The sequence below is a fragment of the Equus caballus genome, chromosome 7, assembly GCF_041296265.1.
Source record: "Equus caballus isolate H_3958 breed thoroughbred chromosome 7, TB-T2T, whole genome shotgun sequence".
Taxonomy (NCBI): domain Eukaryota; kingdom Metazoa; phylum Chordata; class Mammalia; order Perissodactyla; family Equidae; genus Equus; species Equus caballus.
The window spans coordinates 17,530,991-17,556,423 of record NC_091690.1 but is presented as its reverse complement, the minus strand read 5'-3'; the positions used below and the strand labels follow the sequence as shown (position 1 = coordinate 17,556,423).

At 41.2% G+C, this 25,433-nt stretch overlaps 1 protein-coding gene across 4 annotated transcripts in view; it reads left to right on the top strand.

Annotated features, from left to right (window-relative positions):
* Positions 1-25,433, top strand: part of SLC35F2 (solute carrier family 35 member F2) — a 49,801-nt gene that overhangs the window by 4,837 nt on the left and 19,531 nt on the right. Inside the window, exon 1 of one of the 4 annotated variants that reach the window (XM_070273579.1) lies at positions 15,686-15,981. The exons of the other annotated variants lie outside the window; for them this stretch is intronic. The gene's annotated coding sequence lies outside the window, so the exon portion shown is untranslated. Of the gene's footprint in view, positions 1-15,685; positions 15,982-25,433 lie in introns of those variants that run through there. 4 annotated transcript variants of the gene reach the window in all.

Genomic DNA, 25,433 nt, shown 5'->3' with positions numbered 1-25,433 from the left:
GGGGAGAGGTAGGGGCGGATTTTGAAAGCTGTTCTCCAGCATGCCCTCCACTGGGGCTCTGGCTGTTCTCTGCCCTAGGCTATAGTCGTCTCCCTCCCTTAGACCAGCTCTAGACAACCTTGGGTTATTTCTGCTTATCTCTGCTCCGTTCTTCAGTTTGATCTGGAAGAAGAGGTGATGGCTGCCAGTGCTTAATCCCCATCTTGAGAGCATTTCCAGAATATTTCTGAGTCCGCTTCCCCCTCCAATCCCTATTGTCACTGTTTCAATTCAGGCTTTTATTGTCTTTCACTAGCATGCTTATCCTAGCTTCCACCCATGCCTCCACCTACCCCAGATCATCTCACTACTGTACGCAGGAGCCAGAGCGATGCCAAATAAAACTAAAGGGTATCAATAGCTCCATCAAATAGAATTCACCCCGTATCAGGCATCCTACTTACATCTCATCAGTCCTATGACAAACCTATAAAAATAGTTTTTTTAGTCTCTGGGACAGCAGATAGGTCACTTGCCCAAGGGCACATGGCTGGTGAGAGACAGAGCTGAGATGTGAGTTGAGAAGTGAGGTTTCATTTGAGCCTAAAGACCAGATTCACTTTACTATTTCAGAAATCTCATTGCATCATGTCCAGGCTGAAACCGTTTGGCTTCCTCCCGTCACCTGCACCGGTGGTTTGCAAACTGAGGGAGTTCTTAGGGTTCCCTGGAGGTTCCTTAGGATCCATTATAGGGGCAAGTTTGGAAATAGGAGCTGGTGGGCTTCTGGGCCAGCCTCTGACCCCCACCAGGTCTGTTGCTTTGCCTGTTTTATAATTTGGCTTTTTTTTTTTTTTGCTGAGGAAGATTTGCCCTGAACTAACATCTGTGCCACTCTTCCTCTATTTCGTATGTGGGTTGCTGCCACAGCATGGCTGCTGATGAGTAGTGTAGGTCCACGCCCAGGAACTGAATCTGGGCTACTGAAATGGAGTGCACTGAACTTAACCACTAGGCCATGGGGCCCCTATAGTTTGGCTTTTATGCAAGATGTCTGAAGAAAGGTTCTGCAGCTGAAACAAATCTGGGGGCTGCTGATTACTGGATGGAGCTCAAGCACTAGCTCTTGCTGCTGCTTCTGGTTGTTGTTCCCCAACCTTCTTCCCTCCCCTTCCTTCCTCTCCCCTCACCCTCTTTCTTTACCTGAACATTATTAGAATTTTAGTGGTTTTTATTGTGGTAAAATAACCATAACATAAAGTTTACCATTTTTACCATTTTTTTAATCTTTCTTAATTTTTTAAATTTTTTATTTATTTATTTTTATTTTTAAAAATTTTTTTATTTTTTATTCATTTTTACCATTTTTAAGTGTGCAATTGAGTGACATTAAATATATTCACAATGATGTGCAACCATCACCACTCTCCATTTCCAGAACTTGTTCATCATCCCAAACAGAAACTCTGTACCTGTTAAACACTAACTCTGCGTCCGCCTCTCTCAGCCCCCGGTAACCACCATTCTACTATCTGTCTCTATGAATTTGACTATTCTAGCTCCCTCATATAAGTGGAGTCCTGCAATATTTGTCCTTTTGTGAGAGCTCAAGCCTCTTGACATGAACTACAAGGCCCTCTATCACTGGCCGCAGTTCCCTCTCCAGGCTCGTCTCCCAGAGCATCCATCTCTCACGTGGTGCTCCAGCAACTACGACAAACCACTGATTCCTTCGTACACACTGTGGTCAGCGCCTTTACTCCTGTGGTTCTCTCTTCGAGTGCTTGTCCTATCTGACTTCTTATGGCTGGTGACAGTCTCTTGTAGACAGCACCAAGTCAGGCAGTCTTCTTCCCTGGCTCCTTCTGGTCTCTTCACACACATCTTGGGTTGGGTGCCCTTCCTCTGTACCCTTCAGGGAACCTGTTCCTAACTCATGACGTCTACATATTGTGACGTACAAGGTAATTAGCACTAACCTGGGAGAATGCCTTAAGGCCACAGATAGTACTTCATCTTTGATGTATCTGTGCTACTCTGTGCCTGGCCGTGAACTGAAACCATAAAAACCTATTTACAACCAGATTTGGTAAATAAACTGTAAGAGTTAGGACTGAAATAAAATTAGGCTATTTCTGAAGAGGAGTTTTCAGAGATATTTTGAAATAAAGGCTTCATGGTATATCTAAAACAAATATATGAGACTACTTGCCTTTTAATAAACAAAGTATATTTCACATATCACCCTTTCTTCATGATTCAGGATTATCATTATGAACTTTAATTATCCTGCTAAGTGGCAGTAATCTGCTCAGGGGCCTCTGACGTGAATTGTCTTATTTTTTTTCTGACTTTTTCTCACAGTTGTCTCATGTGATTTTTTCTGTGTTACTGAGCACATCTCTGGGAGCCAGCCTTCTTTCTAAATTATGACTTCTAACCTATTAACAATGTAGAAACCACATAACCCAGTTTCTTAGAAGTGCTTGTAATCAAAGTATAAATAGGCCCTGTATAAAGATTTAAGTGGTTTCATTTTAACAAATTATAAAAACTTAGTGCACAGATTTGGGGACTTTTTTCTTTTGATGGTTATTACAGGACTCTTAATTAAAGTAATCAGATAAGTGACATGTCACAAAAACTTGGTTATTTATGTTAATGATGCAGAGATAGATTCCATGAAAAACCACAGTTAAGACCCAAACTTCTTTTTAGTCATTCCTTGGAAACCAGAGTATTTAAGGAATACAGTGACTCAGTTTCTTCAGTCCAGCAAATCCTTACTGGGAGCTTGAGGCTAGGATTGTGCTGGGTGACTCAGAGCTTCCCAGAGAAGGCAGGGATGAGCCTGCCCAGAAGAGTTTAGAGGAGGCTTTCCCAAGCTTTTCACAGTGCACTCAAGTCAGAGAGAAAAATAATTATAAAAGCCAATCTTTGCTGAGTAAAGTTTATTACTCTGTGTACCTAGAGGAACCACAGTATTCCAGGACCTCAGGGTGGATTAACTCCTGTAATCCTTACAATAACTTTCTGCAGTAATTATAATACTATCCTGACTAGCCCCATTTGATACATATGGAAGCTGAAGCACAGAGAGGTTAAGGAGTTTCCCTTAACAGGATTAGTCACACAGTAGTAAGGAATGCAACCAGGCTTTACCTCCAACTCCCCAGAGCAATCTGGCCCCAGAGCCTGTGCTCCTAAACACTGTGCTGCCCTGCCTCTTGTGAGCTGGGCAGCAAACAGAAAATACAGGCCTTGGACAAATTACTCCCTGGGGTTTTTGCTCTGGGATATTTGTATTCCCAGGGGTTCCAGAGAGTATATAAAGTCACAGGATAAATATAATGCATCTTCCTGGAGCATCATTTAATTTAGTTTTTGAACTCCAGTTGAATGGAAGTGGATTAATCATAATCCCTGGCTCATGACACACTTTCATCATTGGCCCATGAAAGGCTAAATTAATTATTTTATGCAGTAAGTTCTTGTAAACCCACCATTAGCTCTAAAACTAGAATTGTGACAGTAATTTACATCGCCTATTGGTCATCCTCTCTTCCACCCACTTCTTCCCCAGAGATAGTCACCATCCTGAATCCTCCTTTCACCATTCTCTTGCTCTCAGTTTTATTTATTTATTTAATTTATTTTTTTGAGGAAGATTAGCCCTGAGCTAACTGCTGCCAATCCTCCTCTTTTTGCTGAGGAAGACTGGCCCTGAGCTAACATCCATGCCTATCTTCCTCTACTTTATATGTGGGACGCCTACCACAACGTGGCTTGCCAAGCAGTGCCATGTCTGCACCTGGGATCCGAACTGGCAAACCCTGGGCCACCAAAGCGGAATATGTGCACTTCTGCTATGCCACCAGGCCGGCCCCTCAGTTTTATTTTCTAATTTTTTTTTGTGGATTTTTTGGTGAGGAAGATCGGCCCTGAGCTAACATCTCTTGCCAATCTTCCTCTTTTTTTTCCTCCCCAAACCCCCAGGACATGGTTGTATATCCTAGTTGTAGGTCATTCTAGTTCTTCTAGTGGGATGCTGCCGCAGCATGGCTTGATGAGTGGTGTATAGGTCCGCACCAAGGATCCAAACCTGTGAACCCTGGGCTGCCAAAGTGGAGCACAGAAACTTAACCACTTAGCCACGGGGCCGGCCCGTACTTGCTCTCGGTTTTACATAGTTTTGTACCTCTATGTATTTCTAAAAAAATGTTTTTTATTATCATTTTTTACTTGGTTAAAAGGATATCATACTACATGTAATCTGTTGGGATTTATCCTCCCTGCCGTATCGCATTGCTAAGATTCATCCATATTGTTGCCTGATGCTGCAAAACCCCTCCTTTGACTCTAGATAATACTCTTTCCTGTGAATATGCCACACTTTATTCATTAATTTTGTTGATGGGCATTTGAGTTTTCTCCAGGTTTTTTGCTGTAGTGAACAGGACTTCTAGGCACATTCTTTTACATGGCTCCTGTTGATCATGGATAAGAGCTTTTTTATACACACACGTGCACATTTACATGGAGAGGAATTGCTGGATTGTAGGGTATGTGTCTGTTCAACCTCATAAAATAATGCCAAACTGTTTTTCCAAAGTGGTTGTACCAATTTACACTCCCACCAGCTGAGTATGAGAAATCCTGTGAAACAAACATCATTTCTAACACTTGGTATTTATCAGACTTTTAAATTTTTGACAGTGAAATGAATGTGAAAGAGTATCTCTTAATTTGCATATCCAGGATCACTAATGAAGTTGGGTCTCTGTATGTTTATTGCTTTACGTGTTTCCACTTCTGTGCAATACCCATATTACCTATGAAATACTCGTATTACCTGTGAAAGACCCATCTTTTGCACATTATTTTTAGGTTAAACAGATTGCTCTATACACAATGCAGTTTACATGGATTTTAAAGATACCACCTGAGGCGCCGGCCCGGTGGTGCAGCGGTTAAGTGCGCACATTCAGCTTCGGCAGCCTGGGGTTTGACGGTTCGGATCCTGGGTGTGGACATGGCATTGCTTGGCAAAGCCATGCTGTGGTAGGCGTCCCACATACAAAGTAGAGGAAGATGGGCATGGATGTTAGCTCAGGGCCAGTCTTCCTCAGCAAAAAGAGGAGGATTGGCAGCAGTTAGCTTAGGGCTAATCTTCCTCAAAAAAAAAAAAAAGATACCAGCTGAAAGTTGAAAATATTAGGGGCTTGCATCAGGTTCCCCACTAATGCTCATTTACTTCTCCTGCTGGATGGCAGTTCATTTGAAACGTGTGAGAGTAGTCAAGAGTCGGCTGGATGAAATTAGGAGCAGTCAAAGCTGATTCAGGAGGGGAGGGAGTTTTTCTGGTTTGAGGCCGGAGAACTGTTGAAAGGCTGGCGGGGCTAACATGACTCACAGGAAATCTCCCTTACGCCTGGCGTTTCTGTCACAGGCCAAGTCTCTAGGAACTTTCTAGATCAGGCGTATATTCCTCTTTTCTCCTGGTGCCTGGTTGGTGTTTGATGAGTGTATTAGTTTGGTTGTTAGCAGAAATCCAGCTCACCACTGGCATAGGTGAAAAAAGAGGATTTATTACTTTACAGAATTCGAAGAAAGCTAAAGTGCCAAACCACAGAGAGACGAGAGGAGCAGCTGCAGCCAGGAACCCAAACCACACCGGGATTCCCTGCCTGTCTCTTTATTTGTGCTTTGCTGTCCCTGTTGGTTTCATTCTTCTATTCTTTCATTCTTCTGTTCTGTCTTCTGAGGATTACATTTTACAGTTCAGATCACACAAAACAAAAAACAAACAAAACCCTCAAGTTTTGAAAACTATTTTTGTTTTGATGGTTCACAGGGAGTCGTATTTAGATTTTACAATAGTTAAAAAAAAATAGTCCTTCCAAACTTTCTATTCTGCCTCAGTGGGAAGCAGTATTAGGAATTTAAAAATTTATGGGCTGTGGCTTCTTGGCTGCCTGTTGAGAACAGGGTTATACTGTTCTCTTCAGTGCCTGTGCCAGACGGAGGAGGGTAGAGAGAGGGTGTATGTCTGTCACAGGGTCGTCAAGCGTCTCATCCAGACTCTTGAAGCGGCAGTGCACTCGGTACTCAGTACTAATCCTGTCCTTCCCAGTCGCCCCTTCCCCATCCCTGCGACCCCTTGTCGGCCCTCCGGGAGCTCCTGTTCCTGGCCTTTGGCGCCCCTCTCCGCGTTCTCACAGAGGAGTCTAGGAGGACGGAGGATTCCGGAGGGAGACGCCGAGTCCTCAGATTTTGCCCAAACTTTATGCTACCCCCTCCTCCCGTCTCGGCTGTAGTACTCGAGTTCCTCTGACTCCTGTCCAGATTGGTGATTTGAAAACGTGTCTCACACTTTCTCATTTCAGCCCATCAAAGACTGGAAGACAGAGGGAGGATATCATAAATAGATTTCATATCCTCTCATTTTCATTAAAACACCCCTGGGGCCGGCCTGGTGGCGCAGCAGTTAAGTGCGCACTTTCTGGAGGCCCGGGGTTCGCAGGTTCTGATCCCAGGTGTGGACATGGCACCATTTGGCCCGCCATGCTGTGGTAGGTGTCCCACATATAAAGTAGAGGAAGATGGGCATGGATGTTAGCTCAGGGCCAGTCTTCCTCAGCAACAAGAGGAGGATTGGCAGCAGTTAGCTCAGGGCTAATCTTCCTCAAAAAAAAAAAAAAACAAAACCCTTATTAAAATAATTGTAGAATATATAATTAAAGGGGTCGTGTTAATCAGTCAGTGCCTATTGTTAGAGATGCTGGATGACTTGTTAGAGATCAATTGTTCTCTCTGCTTGGTATCATAATCCCCACTATTATATGGTTTTTTTTTTTTTTTGAGGAAGATTAGCCCTGAGCTAACTACTGCCAGTCCTCCTCTTTTTTGCTGAGGAAGCCTGGCCCTGAACTGACATCCATGCCCATCTTCCTCTACTTTATATGTGGGACGCCTACCACAGCATGGCTTTTGCTAAGCAGTGCCATGTCCGCACCCAGGATCCGAATTGGCAACCCTGGGCCGCCAAGAAGCAGAATATGTGAACTTAACCACTGTACCACCAGGCCGGCCCCGTCACCTCACTTTTTTTAGAGTAAGAAGAGGGGTTTTTTGGGTTCCTAATAGATGCCAGTAGTGTACTTCCAATATAACAGTGGTTACGAGCCACGCTGCTTGGGGCATTCTCCAGGTTCTACCATTTGCTAGCTGTGTGATATAGCACAAGTTGTTTAACATCTCTGTGCCTCAGTTTCTTTATCTATAAATAGCAATGATAATAGTGCCTACCTCATAAAATTCTTGGGAGGATTAAATGAATTAGGACTATGAAATTGTGAAATTATTAGAACAGTGCTTGGGACAGAGGGTGCACTCAGTAAGTGTTAGATATGATTATTACTACTGTTAATAATAGCAGTAATAGCAACAGTAACAATAGTAATAGTGACAATAATAATAGTAACTATAGTAACAGTATTAGACATTGTACAGATATGTGTATAAGAGAAGACAGAAATATCCATGAAACAGTTTCTGCATTTATAATCCAGTAAAGCAAATGCAACAAACATATAAAACACTACAGGCGGGATGTAGAAAAGGGGAAAGACAGTTACAGCCCAAATGCCGTAGGAATTGAAAGGTCATCATTCTGGAACTGGGGACATTTCCTACTCTTCCTTCCCATAATTATTTCATTTTCTTAATGTGGCAGAATGGAAAGAACACAGGCTTTTGAATCTTATTTGGATTTTAATCCAGTGCTGCTATTTATTTGCCATATGAGCTTGGTTAAAAGACTTGAACTTTGGCAAAAGGATACTTACATTTTAGGGCTGTGTGAAAATCCAGTAAGTTCATATATGTAAGAGCTCAGTATAGTGGCTGGCACTTGCCTCCTTTCCTTTTACTGTATAGAGGGTGAAAGAGTATTAATATGTTTCTCCTGTACTTTTCGCTATCTAAGAGTCATGCAGGACATAACATATAAGGAGAAATCACTGGCTTTATAATTTTTGTTTTTGTTGGTTTGCATAAAACTAGTTGGAGAGTTTCTGGCTTGATGGCATGGTTTTGTTTTCTTCCTGGCAAGTGATGAAAGTGTTTTAATCCAGGATGGCTCCTGAGCAGCTTTGTCGGCAGTTATTTAATAGACTCTGTTTATTTGATGTGATTATCTCGTTACTAAGGCAATTCATTGAGATGAATGTAAATGGTTATAACATTATGATTCCAATATTGTTTTAAAGTATCACACGCATTGTTGACTTAGTCTGTTAGTTTTCTATTGCTGTCAGTACAAATTACCACAAATTTAGTGGCTTAAAACACACACATTTATTATTGTACAGTTCTGTAGGGCAGAAATCTGACACGGGTCTCATGGGCTAAAATGAAGGTGTTGGTGGGGTTCTTTTCTGCAGGCTCTAGGGGAGAATGGATTTCCTTGCCTTTTCCTGCTTCTGAGGCCACCTGCATTCCTTGGCTCGTGGCCCCTTCCTCCATCTTCAAAGCTGGAAAGGTTGCATCTCTTTGACCCTTCTCCTGTTAGTGACATTTCCGTCTGACCACAGCTGGGAAAGGGTCTCCCTTTTAAGGATTCGTCTGATTAGATTGGGCCTACCTGGATAATCCAGGATAATCTCCTCATCTCAAAGTACTTAACCTTATTCACATCTGCAAAATCCCTTTTGCTATGTAAAAGGAAAAAACTGTATTTTCCTATACTCAGTACTTCCAGCAACAAATGTGTGGGTTTTTTTTTTCTCATATCAACCAGTTCTCCAACTCTCTGGACACAAATTGGGTGTCCTATGATTCAGTTGTGACACTAACTACCTGGAGTTAGTGCAGACCCCACCGGTTAAGTGCTCAGTCCTGTAGGACTGCCTCCCCTCCCCATTTCAGACATCAGTCATGAGTTCCAGGTTGTCACCTTATACTTCTGATCCATTGACTATAAATCAGAGGTTCCCACAACCCCCTCCTCTGGCTTAAGAATTTGCTAGAGTGGCTCGCAGAACTCAGGAAAACAGTTTACTTATTAGATTATCAGTTTATTATAAAGGGATACAACTCAGGACCAGTCAGATGGAAGAGATGTGTAGGGCAAGGTATGGGGAAAGGGGCATGGAGCTTCCGTGCCCTTTCCAGGTGCACCACCCTCCCAGCACCTCAAGGTGTCCACTAACCCGGAAGGACTTGAATCCTTTTGGTTTTGTTTTCATAGGCATGAGTGATTAACTCAGCCTCCAGCCCCTCTGCCCTCCCTGGGGCCAGGGCTGAAAGTTCCAACCCTCTAATCACAGGTTGGTACCCTTGGCAACCAACCCCCCGTCCTTAGGGGCTTCACCCAGAAGGTCACTTTTACCTCATTACCCTAAACTCGGATGTGCTTGAAAGGGGCTTGTTATGAATAGCAGAAGACCCTCCTTTCACCTTTATCGTTCTGGAGCTATTTCAGCAACTGACGACAAGAACCAAGTATAACAAAAGATGCTCCTTACACTTTTATCACTTAGGAAATTACAAGGGTTTTAGGAGGTCTAGCCAGGAGCAAAGACCAAAGTATATATTTCTTATTATATTGCAATATCATACCATATAAGGAGACTTATTCACAGGTTCCGGGGGACTAGGGCATGGGCATTTTTGGGGGGAGCCATTAGTCTGCCTACTGCATTTAGTGGTAGAATCTAAAGATAGTTGTAATAAAAATAGCTTTAGAGCACAAAGAAATAAGACCACCTGGATGTTGGTAAAAATGTAAGCAATAATTCGTAAAATGTCCAGAAAACCTCAGCTCATCTAAACCCACAACCTTTTGCACATGCTCATCATTTGAAATAATCAACCACGAGTCGCCAGCCTCTTTTCAAGTTCTACCACAGGTTGGAAGACATTTGGTAGCTGGTAGTTCCTTTGGATGAGCTGCATTTCCAGGCTCCAGTCGTGCTGAGAGTTCACAATACTGTTCCCTCTGGAACAGCAGTTCCTGTCCCCCGTCACTTGATCCAAACAACTTGTCTTCATTCTTCAAGTCTCAGATGAACCATCGCTTCGTGAGTAAGGCCTTCTGTGAAATCTCAGATTAGGTTAGGTCTCATGGTCTCATCCTAATTGTTTCTTTACTGCTTTTTTTTTTTCACTGCTGTATTGTGAATTCCATGAAGGCAGGGGCTCTGTTTCTCCGTATTCCCAGAGCCTGGCACAGTGTCAGGATTCTACTAGGTACTACAAAAATATTTGCTGAATTGAACTGGGTATGATTACGAGGACGGTAATAAAGGCCACTGTGGGCTGTTGACGTTGCTTTCCAGGTTGGACTCTTGCCGCTAAGCAGGCAAGGAAAATTCCCACGTTGCAGGCCCCAGGTAGAACGTCTGGAGTGGTGTACTTACTGCAAAGGCTCCTGCTTCACCTGAAAACAGACACTTGATTTGATTGTCCCTGAGCTAGATCAGCAACCTGGACAAGGCTGCAGGTTTCCAGGTGTGCTCTGTCCGGTCCATAGGTCCAGTTAGTTTCAAATACCTCAAGTGGCTCTTCTCTCTCTCTCCACACTTCTGTGTGTGTGTTTTAAGGTTCAGTAGCCAATCAAGGCATTGAGTGCTGGTCCCTTCAACTAAAGTCCTTTTGATTTTCTGCTTAACTGTAATTTTCCGGAGGATTTGATATTGGTAGCTGTGGGATAATAATGTGATAATTAAAGTTGTCAGGTACTGCAGAAGGTTGCATACTTCAGTAGTGTGGACGGTATTTATTAAACTGTTTGGAGTATGTTAGGATATATTTGCACACAAAAGTCTAAGTAAAATGCCAAATAATTATAATTCTATAGTTGCTAATTTATTCTATAATAACTGAGTTTGCAGTTATAGGATACATTCTCTATTATAAAATATAATATTGAAGTCATATTCACTGCTCAGATGAAAGGTGAGGAATTAACAGACAGAGATGGAATTAGAATCAGCCAACCTGTATTTTTGTAGCTTCATCCATTTTCATCAAATATATGGTTAGAAGAAAAAAAAAGAAGGAATGGATCCTCTATTTTGAAGTTATTTTAACAGAATCCTGTGGGAGGGAACTTGGGCTAGCAGAAGCGTTCTACTTTGTGCTGTGGGTTTGTATTTCGTACCTGATTCTGCCGCTTTTGAACAACGTCAGTTAGGCAACCCATTCACCTCTCTCAGCCTCAGTGTTTTTGTCTGTAACCCTATAGCATTGTTAAACGGATCAAAAATCAAATAAGATAGGGTATAGAATAGTTTTTGTAAATTGCGAGACACTATAAAAAACATAAAGTAAGGTCTTCTGATGGGGTCCATTAGCATGGGTGTAATAAATAAATAATACTTGATGATGATGGATACCCCATTGGCAAGTCCAAGGAGCTTTAAGTCAGCAGTTTGGAAATCTTGAATTGTCAACAGAGAATCACAGGGCATAAGGAGTTGGGGGAGAAATAAAAGAAGGAAGGTGAGCTGTGAATCCCCAATAACATGAGGACTCAAAACGAGGAGTCCAGAAATCTTCATGGGGCCGGCCCGGTGGCGCAGTGGTTAAGTTCACAGGTTCCACTTCTCGGCGGCCCAGGGTTCGCTGGTTCGGATCCCGGGTGCGGACGTGACACCGCTTGGCATGCCATGCTGTGGTAGGCGTCCCACATATAAAGTAGAGGAAGATGGGCACAGATGTTAGCTCAGGGCCAGTCTTCCTCAGCAAAAAGAGGAGGATTGGCAGCAGATGTTAGCTCAGGGCTAATCTTCCTCAAAAAAAAAAAAAAAAAGAAGTCTTCAGTGTTACCTTGCTGTGTACAAAATGGATAAAGAAGAAAACAACCAAAAAATGTCCTCTAATCCCACCCAAATTCTCTGTGAATTTTAAGGCTCAATCAGGCAATTTGATCCATCAATCAATGTAGTCATTGACTTCCCCTTCCACTAGTAGCCTTTGGCTCTAGTCTCTCTCTTGTTCCTGCAGAGTCAGAATAGAATGAAACAGTTCCAGGAAGTAGCTGAGTTGGGAAGGCCCGGAGGTTGACGTTCACTTTGGTTGAAAACATCCTGAGTTTCAACTAAAGTGACTGGATGTAGTCCCGTGCTGGATCTAGACCCACCCCCTACTTCATGACACCGTATCTACTACTCTTGGTATCTGCCTTCCAGGCAGTTGAGATTGACTTGTTAATGGATCAGGGGACTCTTGCTCCTGTATGAGGACTGGAGAAACTGTGATAACTTGGCAACTTTCCTTTTTCTAGAATTTATATTGCCCAGCAGAGTAGATCGCTATTGCTCTGTCTCATTTCAATGTGCATTGCAACTTATTTTACGTTTTCATTTTAAAGTTGAATGCTTTCTGGTGGTATTTGGGTTGACACATTTCCAAGTTACAATGTAGAATGGTTTCTTTTTGTGGTCCATTGTAGTTCCCCTGCTGCAGATAGACTAATAGAGCCTTCAGAAAGACCTCTCTCTGGTGGCATTTTTTCACCTTTGCAGCAATTCAGCCAGCCCATCCTGATTCACGTGCTGGCTAAACAAAGATGACTACGACATTGTTTCTGCCTTTTAGAAGCCTACAACCTACCTGGGGAGCCAAGCACATGTCTTAAGCAGAATGCAGTGTGAGGCATTTTGTATTAGGTCAGCCGTCTTTAGGGTTTTCCTCCATTATACCTCTTTGATTGTTTTTCTGCCAGGAATTATATATTTTGATAGATTTTGAAACTCCTCTAACTTGCATTGGTTAAATAATAATTTATTTTCTCTTTCTTTTAACTAATTAGACACTAAAGCTTCTGATTAACAGGAGGAAATGAGTGTTCCCACACTTGGATGGTGTAATTATAGCCGAAAGCAAATATATGTGAGGTAAATGTAGGGTTTCTGTTAGGTGTTTTTAAAAAAACCTTTTTATTATGGGAAAGTTTAAATACAAGTGGAGTCTATTATGTACTGTGATGTATCTGTCACCCAGTTGCAGTAAGTATCAACTCATCTTGTTTAATTTACACCTCTTCACTTCACCTCCCCTGGATTATCTTAAAGCAAATTTCAGGCATCATATAATTTCATGCATAATTATTTTAGTATTAATCTCTAAAAGATAAGGACTTACAAAACATGGTCATAATACCATTATGCCACCTGAAAATTAACAATGGTTCCTTAATATCACGTATCTAGTCCATGTTCAGATTTCCCCAATTATCACATAATTTTTAAATCGTTTGTTCAAATCAAGATGTACATGAGGCCCATACATTTCAACGGTTTCTTATATCTATATCTCTTCCTTCTGAGGCTTCCTTTTTCTCTTGCTGTTTTTTTCTTGCAGTTTATTTTTGAAGAAACAGTTCATTCATCATGTAGAGTTTTCCACATCCTGGGTTTTGCTGATTGTATCTTTCTGGTGGGTTTACAGTATCTTCTTCTCAGAATGTTTTTAAATGGATAAAATAAAATACATAGGATTATAATGGAAACCAATTGCAACTATTTAGGTATTAAATTATTAAAAACATATTGTAATATATGTTAATATATGTGCTTTTCTCCTTTAAAATGCACATTAAAGGGGCTGGCCTGGTGGTGCACTGGTTAAGTTTGCATGTTTGCCCAGGGTTCTCTGGTTTGGATCCCAAGTGCGGACCTACACACTGCTTGTCAAGTCATGATGTGACAAGCGTCCCACCTATAAAGCAGAGGAAGATGGGCACAGATGTTAGCTCAGGGCCAGTCTTCCTCAGCAAAAAGAGGAGGATTGGCAGCAGATGTTAGCTCAGGGCTAATCTTCCTCAAGAAAAAAAAAAGCTCATTAAATAACAAGTTTTCCCAGTTGTTACTGCACCAGATTCATTTTTGCCCGCTGCCTGGAAAGCCAAACACCAAGACCATGAGATTCCAGCAGAGAGAGGGTTTTAATCACAAGGCAGCCAAATGAGGAAGTGAGAGAATGAGTCTCAAATCCGCTTCCCTGAAAATTTATCAGGGATATTTATGGAGTAGCGGGGGGCGAGGTGGTCTCAACCGGCCTGAAGTGGGCAAGGGGTTCTAATTCCTGAAAAACAGCTCAAAACACCCCTTACCATGGTGACCCAGGCTCCAGGGAGATGTTATCTATAGGAACCTAGTGGGAGTCAGTAGCGTATTGCCTAAACAGCACAGTTAACAATGGGTGGGTTAAACAGCTAAAGCTATAATCAGTAATTGCAAAAAGGAAAAAAAGCTTTAGTTACTAGCTTTTTAATCATCAATGGCTAACTGTTTGCTGGTTTCACAATTGATCTTTAACTACCATGATTTTGAAGTAGTGATGAATGTAAATGATATTTTGAAATTTTGCAACAGTTGTATGATTTGAAAATGTCTGTGAATTCTTTGGCAACAAGTCCTAGGTACTGTTAGTACTGCTGCAGTTTCTTACCTGTGATCGTAATTGAAGGGAATGTTAAACTTCAGTTAAATGTTACTGACAATCAGGATGTATTTTTTTCCCCAGCCGAGTTCATAGATTCCCTGGAATATTTTCATGCACATGCTCCATGGACCCCTGTCAAAAACTCTGTGGTCCTATTTTTTTTGGCAAGAATGTGTCTTAGATGTTATGCCTTGCCATCAGGAGGAGCATAAGGTTTGCTCGTCTGTCTTTTATTTTAGAAACTATTGAGGTTTACTGCTTAGGTTCATTATTTTATTAGGGGCTGTAAAATGATATTCTGTCATTCCGTTTTTATTTATTATCCACATATTTCTACAAAGATAAACTCCCCGTCATCAACTCATTACCCTGAGGTATAATTTGTGTAGAAAGGGCGGGATAAATGTTTGCTTCTTTCCCTTCATTTACCAGTTTTCAAAGTAATGGGTTGGTTCCCTAGCATCCTCCAAAGATGACCAATGAGTGTTATTTTATTTTAATTTTAAGTATTGCTATTAACTTATGAATTCTGACATATTTGGGGTGTTTCAATCCATTGCAGTCATTCGTGTGGATGCTCAGAATGTCTTTTTGTCCTCACTCCACTAGTCTTTGATAGCTCTCTTGCCATTTGGTGTGGTAAGGTGTTCCAGGCTTATTTTGTACCTTTCTTGCCCCAGGCCTGAAATCAGCCATTTCCAAGGAGCTCTAGTTCTTTTTAGTGGGAAGTAGCATTTAGTTGCCATATTCTAGGCACTAGGAGTATTCCTCATTAGTTGGTTGGTCATTGTTTCAGGGCTTTTCAATGGACAGAGATAGGAAACATAAATTAAAAAATAATAAAATGCCTGATTAGTTAATTCTAACTTTCATAAAGTTCAGAACTATAGGGTTTTTAACTTAACCTCTTCAATCTTACATCTTCATCTCCTTCTTCCTGAAGCAAAAATCTATACTTCAATATAGTTTCTTATTTACTTTATTCCACAGTACACATGCACAGTCTCAAAATAATATCAACGCCACTTCCAAACAGTTTAAAATATTTTACAGCTCTTTTTATTTCTATAGTATATTCTATTAGGAGGGTACTGCCAAATTAGTGTGTTTTAAAGTTACTTGAAATAATTCTTCTCTGCTTGGTTTTGCCACCAACTTAACACATCATTAAGTTCACTTTTAGTTTTTTTTTTTTTTTTTTTTTTGAGGAAGATTAGCCCTGAGCTAACTGCTGCCAATCCTTCTCTTTTTGCAGCGGAAGACTGGCCCTGAGCTAAGAGCCATGCCCATCTTCCTCTACTTTATATGTGGGATGCCTACTACAGCATGGCTTTTGCCAAGTGGTGCCATGTGTGCACCCGGGATCCGAACTGGCGAACCCTGGGCCGCCGAGAAGTGGAATGTGCGCACTTAACCGCTACGCCATTGGACTGGCCCCATCATTTTCAGTTTTGTTTTTTATTTTAGATGCAGCTTTTTTTAAAATTTAATTTTTGTTTCATGGTTATGTAAAATATTTACATAGCTTCAAAGACAAATCTATAAAAGAAGGTATATTTGGACATCTATCTTTTACTTTGCTCTTTCCTGACCTATAGGTGACTTTAAGAACAGTTTTTGTCCTATCTTTCCATTTAAAAATATTAACAAATATAGGTAAATGTTAGCATTCCATACCCATTCTTCCACATTTGCTTCTTTTTTTAGATATCCTGGCGGTTGCTTTAGATCAGTGCACAGGAGCGTTGGCCTTGCTTTTACAGCTGCACCGTACCCCTTTGTGTTGATTTGGCTAGTCCTCTATTGTTAGACATGCAGGTTTTTTCTTTAGTCTTTTACTATTATAAATAGTGCTGCAATGAATAGCCTGTATATACGCCTTTTGTATTTTTGCCAGAGTATCTTTGGGATAGATTCCTACGAGTAAAACTGCTAGAAATTGCCACCTCCTCCCCTTTAGGATTGTATCACTTTGCATTCTTACCAGCAATGGTCAGAATTACTGTTAAGCTTTCTGAAGTGTCAAAAAAAAACAGCTCCAGAACAGCCCATGGATTCCCATCGCCAGTTTCATGGATTCCTAGAGTTGAGAGACCTCAGAATTGGAAGCACTGCTACTCAAAGTGTGGTCCGTGGACCAGCAGCACAGGCATCACGTGAAAGGTTTGAAATGCAGAATCTTCAGCTTCTCTCCAAACCTCCTGAACCAGAACCTGCAATTTAACAAGGTCCTCAGGTGATGCATATCGTATTAAGGTTTGAGAAGCACTAGTCTAGAGCTGTGCTCTTCAGTCCTGTAGCCACCAGCCACATGTGGCTATCTGAGTTAAAAGGAATTACAGTGAAATAAATTGAAAAATTCAGTTCCTTGTTCACACTACTAGCCACATTTCAAGTGGCTATTGAAATGAGGATGACAAACTTTTCTATCACTGCAGTACCTTTTATTAGACAATGCTGGGCCATGGCTACACTGTCCAGTATGGTACCTCTAACCACAGATGGCTATTTTAATTTAAATTGAAATTACATAACATTAAAAATTCACTTCCTCATTCACATTAGCCCTGTTTCAAGTGCTTACTTGCTACATATGGCTAGAGGCTGCTGTATTGGATGGTGCATAGATACAACATTTCCATCGCAGAAAGTTCTATTGGACACCTTTGGTCAAGAGGTTTCCAAAAGCCTGGGTGAGCCAGAGGAAGAAAGAAAATGCAATTCATTGAGTACCTAAAGTGGTAGGTCCTTTTACATAGGTTACATCAATTAACCCTTGAACCCCCATTTAAAAAAAAAAGAAACAGTCTTTGAGAGGCTGACTTATTCAATTTCTTAACACTAACAAGAGCTGGAGTTAGGTCCTCTGATTCAAAGTCTAGAGTTTCTTCCACTGTGTTCCTCCTTTCCTGAAGGCTACACCTGGGGTGCTGTCTCCACCAGCGTTTTACAAAACAAAACAAATGACACGAACCACTGTTTTTCACTTGTCTGCTCCTGTTTCTCTTATTTTGCATGTTTCAAATTTAAATTTAGATCCCAGTTTTATCGAACTCCTGAGCTCATATTCCTTCCACTATAACATTCCTTGAGTTCACATCTAAGGATCTCCTATCTACAAAATTTGTCTACCTTGCCTTTTTAACATGATGGCATCTCAGTAATTAATTGCAGCATTTATTCATTAATTTAATAAACATTTACTGAGTGCCTAGTCTAAGTAAGACATAATCCAATGGGGAAAAAGAAAATGCAAATTTGCCTTCCTTTTAAGGTAATAATATATATGACTGCCTTTTCTTTCTTTGAAATGTGGCTTTCTTGGCAACTTTGAGTTTTGAATATGCCTTCATTACATCAGAATGTGGGTTTTTCCAAACTGCTAGCTACTTATGCTTATTAGAAGTAGACGATACACTAATTGCTAAATTTTTGAGTCATAGAAATGTAGATATGGAAAGAATATAACAGGTCCTCTAGACTGCTGCTCACTGTGTAAAGAAAAACTACTTCTTGATTTTTGTAGCTTGCTTCCAATATAATTTAAAATGCTCTAGTAATAGACACTGGATAACCTGTGTGTTAAATGTGAGGAATTGGTCTAAATGAATATTTCTTTTCAGATTTATAATAGGATTTTTATGGAAGTGCTGGAAGTTATTATTCTGTACCAGGTATTTACAGGTGGCAGATGTGATGGATTTTAAAATCTCCCCAATAAAGCTATGCATTATAGAAGTCTTTTAGCTCTGATAGTAAATCCTGCCTTTAGCTGACAATGTGCAACCTAGCAGTACAGATTTATTGAGACATAAAGTAAAAAAAAAGTGTGGTTTGCATTTAAACAATGCATTTTATCAGTCATTTGGAACTCCTTTTTACTTCAAATAATAGGGAGAGAATAATTCAGTGGTGCCATCTTCATTCCGTATTAGATTTGTCGAGGAGGCTTTTAAAATAGACTGGTATTTGGACCCCACCTCCTGAGAGTCTGATTCAACTGGCTTGGGCTGTCAGTGTTTTTTTTTAAAGCCTCTGATGATTTTTTTTAATATACCCTAAGGAGCGGACTGTTGGTCTAACTCGATGTTGCAAATGAAGAAGTAAAGAAATGAATCACTCCCATCCTTGTGTTGCATGTATGTTTTCTGTAATGTTTATTTTATGCATGTAGTATTTGAATTAGGTAGAAACACATGATACCCTTTCCTTTGTTCCTGAATCTTCCTGGAAATTGTTCACCTTTCTGGTCTGTGATCAAGTGTCTCATCCTCTGTGAACTGTCTCTGGAGAGTCTTGACCCTTCCTTCCCCTTGGCTACAAACATATCTCGATTTTGACACTTTCCCGTTTTATTGTGCTTCTGTGTTAGGAGGGCTGTCTCCTTCACTAGAAAGAAAGCTCCTTACCGTGTTCAACAACGGCAAATATCCTTTAAGCACTTGTATGTGCCAGGCACTCTGTTCATCATGGAGGATATAATGTCCTTGTCCTCTTGGGGTGTAGCATCATTGGGGAAGGAGAACCACAAGCTGGGTGGGTGCTGGGATAGAGGGATGTGGTATTTTTTTCAGGGCACACAGTATGAGCTCCTGATCTGGTCTGGGGAGAAGAGGGTCTGGCGACTGGGAAATATGTGGGTCTTAAATTCTGAATTCCTTGTGCTTGGCACACATCAGGTGCCCAACAAACTTTAGTGAATACACGACTCAAGAGCTTACTGACTGAATAAATAGATAAAAGAAGATGTAATTTCAAGAAAGCATGTACTTGAGTATGTGTTTTGGAATGGGAGGGATGTTAAGATGTGTACTTAGGTTCTCTGGAAGAAATAAGGGGAATAATAAAATGCCTTAAAAATCTTTTCAATCCTTAAGTGCTTAAATTCATACAATGTAGCCCAATAGTAATGTGGTCAGAAGTGACCTTACTCAGTTTATCTTCCACCTGTTTCCTAGCCCTACCCGCAATGATCCATAGCTCTTGTTTGCTTGGCTTTCTGATGCCCTGGCTCCCACAGCGTGAAGCTGCCTTGGGAAACAAGTCTTGAAGTTGAACCATATCCTGCCATTGAAGTTCACTTCAGTGGAGATTCCGTTTGAAAAACCGTGACAGGATATATCCCACGGTTAGATGCACGTTGCGTCTGGCAGCTTCCCTTAGAAAGAAACAGGTTTTGTTACGGTGTAGAGAGTCCCTGTGTTCAGTTCAGAATGCATACAAACTAGGACCTTGTGGTGAAATGCAAATACTTAAATGTGAAGCCATAAGTAACAAAAAATGTTTTGAGGGCTTTGATAACTCTCTCTACAAGTCTGTGTTTTTCTCTTCCTTCTCTCTTTATTCAACTTCCATCCCCTTCAGCTTCCCTCTCTCTCTCTCTTGCTCACTCACCCACTCACTCTCCTCTTGCTCTCTTGCTTTTCCATTATAGATGAGGTCATTATGATTTGGAGCCAAGTGAAGTGCATTCCTGTAACTTTAAATCTCCATACTCAATCCGTGACTCTCCATTTTTTTTTTTTGAAGATGGTTATACTTTATAGTTGGAGGACAGTTTGCTTAATTGTGCTATTTTAGAATGCAAATATGAGCTTACTAGAGGAATTTTGTCAATTTGGGAACACGGCTTAGTGCTTCCACACTTCTTATTCTCACTTATTTCAAATGTATAATTGCTTTTGAGTCCTTTATAGGATGTGAAAAATGTTCTGGATTTGATTAGGTTGTCAGCCACTTGATTATTTTTGGTGCCCTGTACTTTGGACATCCAATGCCTTCCTGACATACAGGGGAGCAATCTTCATACTGGTAGGAGAGAAATGAGGCTAGACTCCTTTCCTGACCTGAAGGTGAGGAGCAAGGATCCTTTGAAGAAGGGGTTTTTTAATATAAGCTCTGTTATATTATAAAATCATAATGGAGAAGTGAAGGAGGGTACATTCTCTACAGAGAGGGACATGGGGAAAGGAGAGTGAGAAGAAAGATACAGAAGATAAGAAGGTATCAACTGTGAGGGATGACCTCACTTGCTGTCCCAAGACCATGTGCTGGAGGGGGACAGCAGAAGTTTAATGGTCAGAAAATTTGCGCATTGACTCTGCTCGTGTATCATCTTCTGGGCCACAGTCTCTTCAACTTAAAAAAATGGGCAATTCTGAGACTTTCTTCCAAGGAAGAGAGGAGGAGAAGTTTCCCTAGATTCTTCTCTTGAAGCAAATTTGAACCTCCTGATGTAGTCTTTCAATAGCTGAGAGCACTGACTTCCTCTGCCTTTTATGAACTGTATGACTGGGGGTGAGTTGCGGAACCATGCTGAGTCTCATTTTCCCCAGCTGTAACAGGGGTCTGCTAAGACTTTTCTCAGGGCTGTTGTGAGGATTATGTTGAGAATGTGTGCTATGATGGTACTAACTGAACAACGAAATTGGAGCCATTTCCTTGGCCAGGTGCCCTTCTCCAAATGATTCCTGAGGGCAGTATGTGACTGGGGACAATGACACAAAAATGAAAGCAATTTTCACTCTTTGGCTTTGGCCCCATGCACTTGTAGACTTCTAGTGCCCTCCAGTAGGACTAAGTGGTGAATTCTTATGTCTAGGATAGGGCAGCCTAAAATCCAGACTTAATGCAAACCATGCCTCCTTCAGGAAGGAGTGGGCACAAGAGAAAGGAGGTAGCAACTCGAGATCCAGTTTCCCTTATCAGCCTGAGACAACAGAGCAACCCTAGAAAGAAGAATAGAACACTGTTGTGGGAGCAAGTCCTTAACCCTTTGCTCACCTGGGTGAAAATCCCCTTCACTAGCCCAATAAAGTGTCTTTAGATCTGACCGGTTCCTGATACTGTTCCTCCTCCTTGAAGAGTGGAGGTTCCTTCACTTCCTTCCTTTTGAGAGTAACAGAATAAACTACGTGAGGGAATAGAACCCCTTGAAGAGCATTCTAGCAAAACAAGTAAAGTTGAAGATGCTTGTGACCTATGACCAATAATTCCACTCTTAAATATGATTCCTTTAAACCTCATGACCCAAATAGAAAGTCATTATATTTGTAGGGTACTCTGAGTTCACTGCTTCCAGCAGATGCCTTAAGTGGTCCCCATCAGGCCATCCTGAGTGCCGAGGAGATTCTATCTTAGCACATCAGTAACCCGTGTGCACCAGTTTGCTAAAAACCAGAAAAATGCTTAGATATGTGTATCAGGAGACATGCGTAAGAATGTAGAGGCATTGTTTACAAGAGCAAAAAAAAAATTTGGAATACAACCTAAATATCAATAAGGGTATGGATAAATAAAGTGTGATATATTCATGTAGTGGAGTACTGTATAGTAATGGAAAGGAATGAACTAGAACTAATGTATCAATGTGGATGATTCTCAAACAGTGTTGATCAAAACAGCAAGTTGCAAAAGTATACATACAGTATGAAACTGTTTATATGAGATGTAAAAACAAGCAAAACAATGATATTTATTGCTTAGGAATACTTATATAAATATTAAAATATATGGAAATGCATGGAATAATAAATACCAAGCTCTGGAAAGTATTACCTCAGGAGGGCTAAGAGATTGGGGAAAACACAAGGGGGATATGTTGATATTGCCAGTGTTTTATTCCTTAAGCTGCCTGATAGATATATGAATACAGGTTGTTTATGCATTATACTTTGTTATATTTTAAATATCCTTTAAGAAATTTTTAAATTAAAAATTAAAGCTCTGAGAGAGTAGTCCAAGATGAGGCTGGAGAGCTGGTCAGAGGTCAGATGGTAGGTTGGCGTGTAGGCATTTTTAAAGTTTGGCTTTCATCTAAGGGCAAAGGGGAACCACTGAAAGATTTTAGACATAGGAACGATCCCACTGGATCAGCTTCTGAACGTTGACTCCGGCTATAGTGTAGAGGTTGGATTTGTGGAGAGCGGGAGTGGAGCGGGAAGAGCAATTAGGAGAAATTTGCTTCAGTTCAAACTGTAGAGCGTCTCCTCTTGGATACACCATCTTCTCTTACTTCCAGAGTGTTCTTTCTGCCTTGTTCTCTCCCTGCCTCTCTGGCCATACCCTTTCATCCCCATCTCTACTTCCTTTTCCTCCTCTGGCCCCTTAAATGTTCCTGTTTCCCAGAGTATTTCTTTCTTTTTTTTTTTTTATTGAGGTTGCATTGATTTATAACATTATGTAAATTTCGGGAGTACTTCCTTGTATTTGACCTCTGTATAGCCTGCATCCTGTTCACCACCAAAAGCCCAGTTGCCATCCGTCACGGTACCCGTGTGCCCCTTTACTCCTTTGCCTCCTCCCACTCCCTCCTCCCCAGAGTGTTTCTTTTTCACCCCCTTTTCTTTTCAGTTTTTAGGTGTACATATGTTTTAGTGATCTCATTTGTATCCCAACTTCAATTACCACTTTTGTGCTTATGATTCCCAAATTTATTTCTCCAACCCAATCCTTTTTCCCAGCTCCAAACTGCCTACTGGCCTTTTCTTCTTGATTTTCTCACAATTAAGCAAAATCCAGCGTGTCCAAAATGGAGTTATTTGCCTTTCCAAATGTGCTTTTTTCTCCTGTCTTTGAGACTGTGATTAACCATGTTGCTATCTTTCCAGGTATTTGATCCAGAAAACCCAGTGTTATTCTAGATTCCTTTGTCTCTGCCAACTTTCTTTTAAAGAAACATGGTTTCCAAGTTAGGAATTAAGGGTAATGTTTTGGTGCTATGTGCTGTGACATATGTACTATTACAGAGCTAGGGACCCAGAAATGCTCAATTCCTGCCTCGCAAATCACTTTACTCCCTCCTAGTTAGAAGATTTCAGTGATCTTACCACTAGCAAGATAAAATACCACTCTAGAGCATTATGTATCAGGCTTTTCTTGATCTGGCTTCTGTTGACTTTTCCACCTTCATCTGCAGCCATTTTTCTCTCCTACGCTCTGAGAAGCAGCTACACCAACCGACTTGAAACCCCTGAATGTGCCATATTGTTTTAGGGTTCTGTGCCTTGGTATATGCTATTCCTTCTGCTTGGAATGCCTTTCCTTACTGTGACTGACTAGTGAAGTCTTGAAGTTTTTTTAAACTAGCCCATTTTTGCACTTGTCTGGCTGTGCCCTAATTACTAGTTTACATGACTGTTTCTCCCCAGTAGTCCCTGAGCCTCTGTGGCACGGAGACTGTGTATTCAGTTTTGTATCTTCATAGCCTGGCACTATGGTAGGGAGTGGTAGATGCTGTACAAGTGTATTAAGCGGAGCTGGCCTGGTGGCGCAGCGGTTAAGTGCACACGTTCCGCTTTGGCGGCCTGAGGTTCACTGGTTCGGATCCCAGGTGCGGACATGGCACCGCGCGGCAAGCCATGCTGTGGTAGGCGTCCCACATATAAAGTAGAGGAAGATGGGCACAGATGTTAGCTCAGGGCCAGGCTTCCTCAGAAAAAAGAGGAGGATTGGCACGTTAGCTCAGGGCTAATCTTCCTTGAAAAAAATACAAAAAAAAAAAAAATTAAAAAAATAAAGTGTATTAAGGGTTGTCTCACTCAGCAAACTTCCCGTTTCTTTTTCTGCTCTTGTGCTAGGATTGTTTGAGGTTAGTTGCAAATTACTGAAACAAATATTCCGGAGGAGAGAATACATTGTAAACTCTTAGAACAGATATTCTGTGTCTTCTGCTGTTTTGGTGTTTTCTCCTTTGTTTAGAGCAACTCTGGGAGGAGTCTTTACACAGAGAACATTTGAAATACAGATTGCAATGTTCTCAATCCTGGTCCCTGACCCTTCTAGGAACTGTCTGTCTTCATCATCTGTTTTTAATTCTCTTTTTGTCAGTCTTCAAGTTTTCACTCACATTGCCTTCTGCTCATCTCCCGAACGTGTTTAAGTTTCCTTGATCCTTTAACAAGATAATTAAAAAAAACCTTGTCCTCCACTCTGCTGCTTGTTCTAAACTCTTTCCCCATCTCTCTTCTCCTTTTCATTATTTTTTTAAAAGAGCTATTTGTGTTTGGTGCCTTCACTTGTTCATGTTCTACTCACTCAGCTTCCTGGAATCTGACTTTGGACATTACCGCTAACAAAAAGCTTTCCTTCAAAGGTATCTAGCACCTTCCAGCTTGACAATCCAACTGTGTTTCTTCAGCCATAACGCCACCTCTTCTCTCTCTAGGTTTTGACATTGTAGTGTTGATGATCTTTTCCTTTTTTAAAATGTTTTGCCACTCTCAGCTTCTGTGTCGTGGCACTATCGTACTTTCTTGTCTTTCTCTGATTATTGCGTTTCATTGGGAAAGTGGGGAAGTGTCTTATATTTGGGGTTACCATATATTTGGGCATATATGATAATTTCTTTATCCATTTACACTCATTCAATAAATATTTATTGAGTAAGAACAAAGTGCCAGGCACTGGATATGTAGTGGAGAGCAAAACAGATATGGTTTAACTTTCTAATGTCTGGAGTTTCAACTTTGTATCTGTTATCTATTGTCATAAAGCAGATTACCACAAGCTTAGTGGCTTAAAACAACAGACATTTATTATCTCACAGTTTTTATGGATCAGGCATCTGGGCATGGCTTTGCTCTGCCCTCTCCTTCAGGGTCTCTCACAAGGCTGCAGTCATGGTGTCAGCCAGGGCTGGAGTCTCATCTGAAGCCTTGACTGGGAAGCAATCTGCTTCCAAGCTGTGATTTTTTTGTTTTTTGATGAGGAAGATTGGCCCTGAGCTAACATCTGCACCAGCCTTCCTCCATTTTGTATGTGGGATGCTGCCACAACATGGCTTGATGAGTGGTGTATAGGTCTACGCTCGGGATCTGAATCTGCAAACCGTGGGGTGCTGAAGCAGAACACGTGAGCTTAACCACCATGGCACTGGGCTGGCCCCAAGCTGATGTTGATGTCAGCAGGATTCATTTCCTTGTGGACTGTTGGGCTAAGAGCCTCAGTTCCTTGCTGGTTGTTGGCCACAGGCCACCCCCAGTTCTTTGTGATGTGGACCTCTC